A 7,591-nucleotide genomic window follows, 5' to 3' on the forward strand; every position below is an offset into this window, starting at 1 on the left:
TAGAAACTGCTTCCCCATGTCTTTAATGCTGCATATTAACACCCGGAAAGGAAAAACAGATATGAAATTGAATTCTTCAGAACACCCAGGGCTCATTTCTCTGGATCTGAGTTGAGTTTATGCTCTGTCCTTCTCTAATCAACTTTCTGTCTCTAACTCTATCTCACACTTGAATTCTTTCCTGTGGGGAGTCAAGGACCCTCTCTCCGTGTGGGACTTGAGTCACCACTGGGGGAATTCGCCTTGTTTTGCATCACTTTGACTCGACATGAATTAATATTTATTAAATATGCTAAATAAAATAATCACTTGGATTAGTAAAATAAAGGTCATATCTTAATCTTCAATGTCAATTAGGTTATAATAAAAATTTTTTAAGGGCAAGGCACTTTTTCTTCCTATTACATTATCGTATTAATCAATGTACATGGGATCAGGTTAGGGGTATGACAGCTGTAGAAATCCTCAATAACATTTTACTTTAGAGAGACTTTATCCCTAAAGTATTGAGCTGTTACAATGTCCTATGTTATATCAAGAAAGCAAAGAGTGGGTGGAAAATACTGAGTCTCTTGTTTAGCAAGTTTGCAAACAAGTTCATCTGGAATGTACACGAACTCAAAGAAACTGTTAGTAATGATCCCTCTTTATCTCTTACACATACTTCATAATTCACCCCTCAAGGGCAAGGCTTGGCCAAATGGTACAGTAGGTTGAGTTAGTCATTAGTATCCCCACCACCTATCTCTACCTCCCTCTTTTTCTCAACTTTTATATGAAGGACGATTTTATGTTATTTTCCTATTTTCAATACCATAAAATCATTAAGAAATTTATGGAATTCATCTCTCCTTCAGTTTAATATTCCTGATAGCTATCTTTCCCTCTGACCTCACTTTGTGTTTTTTACCTTTTCTCTGCACTTTCTCCTACTCCTCCTCCTTCTTTTTTCTTTTATTTAGTTCCTTTCTTACTTTCTAATGTAATATACTGCAGAATTTAAAAGTATGAGTGGAAGAACCAAACCCCCTAGATTTAATTTCTACTCCTGCCATACATTATCTGCACAACTTTGGGCAGCATATTTTCCCTTTTTTTTTTTTTTGTCTTAGTTTACTCTGAAAACTGGGGGTAAAATAGTACCAATCTCATAAGGTTTAAGATGGAGTTAAAATATGTAAAGTCCCTAGAACAATCCGCCACATAATGAATGAATGAATGAATGAATGAATGAAGGCATGGATTTTGTTTATTTTGTTCACTGCAATGTAACTATTATTGCTATATACCCAATACGTGGAATGGTATCTGACACCATTATTGAATCATTAGTCTATTTATACTACATTTATCTTTCAATTTTTTTTTTTTTAACCTTTGGATTCCTGGTTTCTCTTTCTTTCCTCCTTGAGACCTTTTCATTTCAACTTCTGTGTTTTTCGATGCTCAGGTTTCCATCATCTATTGCTGACCTAAATTGTCTCTTACGTCTATTTTCAAAATTTTTGAGTTTAGTAAAACATAGCACTTTAATATTTATTAATAATTATTAGTTTTGAGGTTACTAATAAAAAGATAAAGAAGAAATCCTTAGTCAAAGAAAAGTGAAAATTAATAATATTTAAAATATTATATTTTACATTAAATTTGTACTAACATATTTGTCATTTGCACACAGTTTAGGCTGCCTGTAAATCTGCAACTTTTTACTGTTAGTTTTGTTTTGATTCAAACAAAAATAGATTTAAAAATAGTATAAAAAATTTAAAAATTAAAAATTAAAAATAGTATAATAAACAGCTGCTGTACCTTTCACTTAGATTCACTAATATTAATATTTTATTATATTTGATCTATCTCTCTCTCTCTCTATACACACACACACACACACACACACACACACACACACACCACTGTAATATATACATCTCTTCCCTAGGAACTATTTAAAATAGTCCCCAAAAGGTATATTTTAGATTCTATTCCCCAATCCAGAATTCAATAAATGTTCATGAGTTTCAGTTAGTTATGTCTCATTAGTCTCTTATAATCTAGAATAAAGCACTCGTATCTTTTCTTTTTTTCCCACGACATTGACTTTTTTGAAGAGTTCAGGCCAATTGTCTGATAGAATGTTCCAAATTTGGATTTTTCTGATTGTTTCCTTATGATTAGATTCAGGTTAAATAGTTCGGGTAAGAATTTTACATGGGTGATATATTGTACTTCTCACTGTATTATATCAGAAGGCACATAGCCGTAGGTTGTTTCACTATTGCTCATGCTAAGTTTGATCACTTGGTTAAGATGGTGACCACTAGACATCTCCATTATAAAGGTATAGTTTACCCTTTATGATTAATAAATAAATCGTGGGGTGAAAATTTGATATATGTTATTATCCTGTTTCCCAACAGCCATTTATTCATTGATTTTATCATCCATTGATAATACTTGCCTGAACCATTATTAAATTGGATATTGCGAAACAGCAATTTTCTCATTCCTTCTGCATTCCTTAGTAGTTATTCTTCTGTAAAAAAAGGACTTTTACTTGCCGCACTACACCCTCCCCCCTCCATTTTCATATCATTGTGAACTCGAGTTGTTTTTAAAATCTATGTGTTATAATCCACAAGCATTATTGTTATTTTTGATGCTGTTATACTTGATACAAAATTTGGAAAGAAGGAGATTTGTTACACAAGTTTTGTTTCCTTTCGACATAACCACATTTTTTATTTTCCTGTCCAAGTTGTTCCATCCCTTCCACACACCTGGAATTAGCCTTTTTTCCAAGATTCATATTTTCCTTGAAAGGTATTTAGAAATGAAGATCTGAATATTATAAATGTTCATTGGGTGTTGTTACTTGTGGGCCTTTTTGGTCAACAGAGATAAGGGAAAAATATTTTTTAAATCCTAGGTTCATACATTGTTCAAAAGTCAACACTATATAAATGAGATATATTCAGAGAAGTTTTATCCCCATCCTTATTTCCACTACTTATAGGTCACTTAAAAAAATTGGTTTCTTCTTGGCTATTATAAATAATGTTGCACTAAACATAAAGGTGCATATATCTTTTCGAATTAGTATTTTGAATTTTTTTGGCTAAATACCCAGAAATGGAATTGCTGAGTCTATTTTTAATTTTTTGAAGAACCTCCATACTGTTTTCAATAGTGACTGCTCCTATTTACAATCCCACCGATATAGCCAAGATATGGAAGCAACTTAAGTGTCCATCAATAGACAAACGAATAAAGAATTGTCCACACAATGGACAATTTCTCAGCCGTAGTAAAGAACAAAATCTTGCCATTTCCCACAATATGGGTAGACCTAGGTGATATTATGCTAAGTGGAATAAGTCAGACAGAGAAAGACAAATACCATATGATTTCACTTAAATATGGAATCTAAAAAACAAAATAAATGGAAAAACAGAATAGAAACAAACATAGATACAGAGAACAAACTCACAGTTGCCAGATGAGAGACAGGTTGCGGGGCTGAGTAAAAAAGGTGAAGGGGTTAAGAAGTACAAATTTCCAGTTATAAAAATAGTCACAAGAATGTAAAGAAGAACATAGGAAATGTAGTCAATAATATTGTAATAACTATGTATGTTGTCAGATGGGTACTAGATTTATTAGGATGATTACTTTGTAAGCTATATCAATGTCTCATCACTATGTATACACCCGAAATTAATATAATATTATATGTCAATTACACTTTTTTAAATTAAAAAAATTTAATTTCTGGTTTAACTTTCTTGTGTTTCTGTTTGCAGACATAAGCAGAGGTCTATGTTAATAGATAACTTTTCTAATTCTTTCTTACGATCTCTTGTTATCTAGCTTCTTTTTTTACTTAAAAATATATCATGGAAATTACTCCAAATTATATCAGAGAATTTCTTTACTACTATAAGTATTTCATTGTGTGGATGGATGTATCGTAATTCATTCAACTAGACACTTAAGGTTGGGAATTCAGGTTGTTTCCCAAAGTTCGTTATTACAAATAATATCAGAATGAATAACTCTGTGCAAACATTTGTTTTATATTTATGGAGGAATATTCAGGATAAATTCCTAAAAATATAATTGCTTAAATAAATGCGTATGTATTTTATTAGATATTCTCCTCCCTGGAGTTGTAACATATTCGACTCCCAGTATCAATGTATGAGTATGCCTGTTCTCTACAGCTTCATTAACTTTGTATTTTGAATACTTTTTGTTTGCTAATCTGATAGGTGAGAATCGGTATCACATAATAGTTTAATGACATTTTTCTTTTGAATGAAGTTAAGCATCTTTTCATATGTTTGTGTCATTTTGTTTTTTCTGTGAACTAATCACGTCGTTTGCCCATTTTTTTGTCTGCCATTGAATACAATTACATACATGCACGTATACATTTATATATTTAATTTGTTAAATTTAATTTTTTTTCTTTTATTACTTCTAAATTTGGACTTTCTGAATTTGGAAAAGTATTTCTCATATCCAGGTTTTAGAGGAACTAGACTATGTTTTCTTCTAGTATTTGTATGACTTCCTTTTCTTGCTTTTTAAAAGTACGTATGTATGAATATCTTGGACCTGTTTGGAGTTTATTCTGGTATTGGGTGTGAGGTGTGCATCCAATTTTATTTTTCTTTTTTCATATTGTTATCCAGTTGTCTCATTGCCATTTATTTGAAACTTTCCTAGGTACCCATTATTTCTGGACTTTTTTCTCCTATCTCATTGTTCTTTGTAAACATGTACCATTACTATGCTTTAAATTATATAATTCTTTTTTAAAATTTATTTATTTAAATTAGTTTCAAGTATACAGTACATTGGTTAGACATCTATATAGTTCATAAAATGATCCCCCAAATTGCTCCCTCCCTCCCTTGGCCATCCACCTAGCCATCATATAAATTATATAATTCTTATAATATGTTTTAATGTTGGTGGGGTTAATCTCTCCTTTTACTCTGTTTTTTCATAATTCGTATTGATAGTCTCATGTATTTTTTTTTTCCTTTTAAACCCTGGAATAAACTTGTCTAGCCCAGGAATCTGCTGAAAGGAAATAGTGCAAAATGTAGCAAAAATTCTAATGAAACAAGAAACAATTCAAGAGGTCTCTGTTTGGGAAATAATCTAGAACTAAAATCTGACATCTAGTGTTCACTGCAGTAACTTCATGGTACTAACTAAATGTCTTAGAGTCTTATTACATTATAAGTGATCCCTTTTAACAGTGTTTAAAACCTAGAGCATATATTGTCTTGGAAAAACATAGATCTGTTAGCTAAAGAAAAAGCTGCACATAAATTAGTAAAAGGAATACCCAGGTGTTAGCTCTTCTTATTCATAATTATTTAAATCATAAGGGTGAAAATAAGGGGAAGTGAAAAAAGTTTACTCAAGAACAAATAAATTCTCTCAACAAGTGAACAAAACTAGAACATGGCTGGGAACATACATGACACCAGCACTGCTGAGATAGGAGAGGATAAAGAAAAGAAGAGAAGCTGGGAGTAGCTATCTTCGCTCTTCTATCTTGGTTCAGGTATAGTAAGTGTCAAGATCAGAAAAAGCAAAGGGCCATATCAATTGGTTTTTATAGCTGGAGCTAAGATTTCTATAAGAGATTGAGTTGGGCTTTTAGAAATTTTGGAAAAAGGAACTACGCTGTTAATTCTAGCTATACTGATATAGAAAAACCCTTCCATTTCTATTTTATACTTCTGCTACTTTCATTATCTCCATTGAAATAATTTTAATGCAACATCCCAGTCTGGAAGGAGAGATCATCTTCGTAGTTGGTGCTATGCTATTCCATCTTCTGTGTTTTACTTTCAGTTTTATTTTTTCCTGCACCTAGTATTTATTGAGATGAGAGAAAATGGATACAAAACTTTAGGTATTGTCATGGACAATTTAAGAAAATTTAATTCATAGTTATTTCATGTTCTTTCTCAAAATTCAAATCATCAAACACAAATTTGCGATTAGTTTTGCAAAATGAAGAGACTCAAAACTTGTAATATTAGAAGAGATTTTGCTTTAAAAGATATGTAAATGTTCTCTCAAATTGCTCTGCCTTTATTGTTCACAAAGTTTGAGCAGAGGAAACAATTGAACGATTGAATTCTCAATCGTTCTTCTATGTTTCCTTTTAGTGGGTCTAAAGCAGAGTGAATACTCATTCTTACTAAAATCCACAGAGGCTTGAAAACCTATCAACATCCACCCAGAGCTGAGCATGTTACCTGTATTGACTCTTTTCATCAACATATCCAGCCATGACCACACCCCAAAATACTTGCTATCTCTTACCAAAGGCTCCTGTCTTCCCAGTAAAAGCCATTAGCTTTTCAGAGTTATTTACCTCTCTGTTTATTCTACCCTTACCTTCACAACTGAATTTTAAATAGATGATATATAACTTTTCTGTAATTGCTTTATATTGCTTTTCATTTAGTGTTATCATATACATATTTTCTGTATCAGCTATCACAGTTACCTAGTGTCCCTATAATGTAGGGAGGAGGCAAGAGAACTAAAGCATTAAATCAGGCTACATTCACAGACTGCAATATGCTGATCAGCTCTGCAGCCAGGCCAGAAGGACACCTGCAGAACAAAGGGAGATTTCTGCTGGGATTGCTAACAACCCGTTTCCCACACCTGTGAAGGGGAAACAGGAAAAACAGTATTTAAGTGAGCCTTACACAAAATAAAATCTTTCCATTCTCTATGGCTAAATCCATAGAGAACCTATGGACTAAAAGGCTCAGAACTGCCAGCAGGCCTTTCACGCTACATATTCTTACCTTTTCACGCTACATACTCTTCCCCATCCCCTTCCTCACTATATATCTATATCAAAGGAAATAGATAAACAACATATTTAAACTGTAACTCATGGGAACTAAAGAATGATATATAAACTGAACTCCCTGAACACTCAGAGTCCCTTTCAAATGTTTTTACTCTGTCCCTCTTAGTGCCTCTACTCTTTCTCTCAACTGTCCTCATCTCTCTCTATTGTCTCTCTCATAATCTGCCTCTGAGAGGAGACTATGCTCTGTCTATAGTGTTATCCCTTCTCTAATAAACTTTGGCATGTGTGTTGAATTCTTTCTACCCTCTCTACCAAGAATCCTTTTCTTCACTCAGTGCAGGGCTTGGTCTCCCCCAACTCAGGGAAATTTGTCCTGTTCTGCATCACCTAGAATTCCATTGAATGGCTGTTCTATATTTAATCAGCGAGTGGTTTAAAATATTTAGTTCATTTTTTTAATCTTTACAAACGACACTGTAATGAACATGCTTTTATATAAATCTTTGCATGCTTGCTATTATACCAGTAGGATAAATTTTGAGAAGTAAAATTGTTGAGTTAAAAGAATATATCTCCCTCCCACCCCAGATTCCAGGCCTGTTTTCTGTTAATGGATTCCGTTTCGCATTGCAGTGTAACATACATCCGGAAAAGTGCTTAAATCATAATGGTATAGCTAGATGAGCTTTCACAAAGTGAACACACCTGTATAACCCACCCAGGTCAAGGATC

This window comes from Pteropus alecto, unplaced genomic scaffold, assembly GCF_000325575.1.
Source record: "Pteropus alecto unplaced genomic scaffold, ASM32557v1 scaffold7, whole genome shotgun sequence".
In the NCBI taxonomy this organism is placed as follows: domain Eukaryota; kingdom Metazoa; phylum Chordata; class Mammalia; order Chiroptera; family Pteropodidae; genus Pteropus; species Pteropus alecto.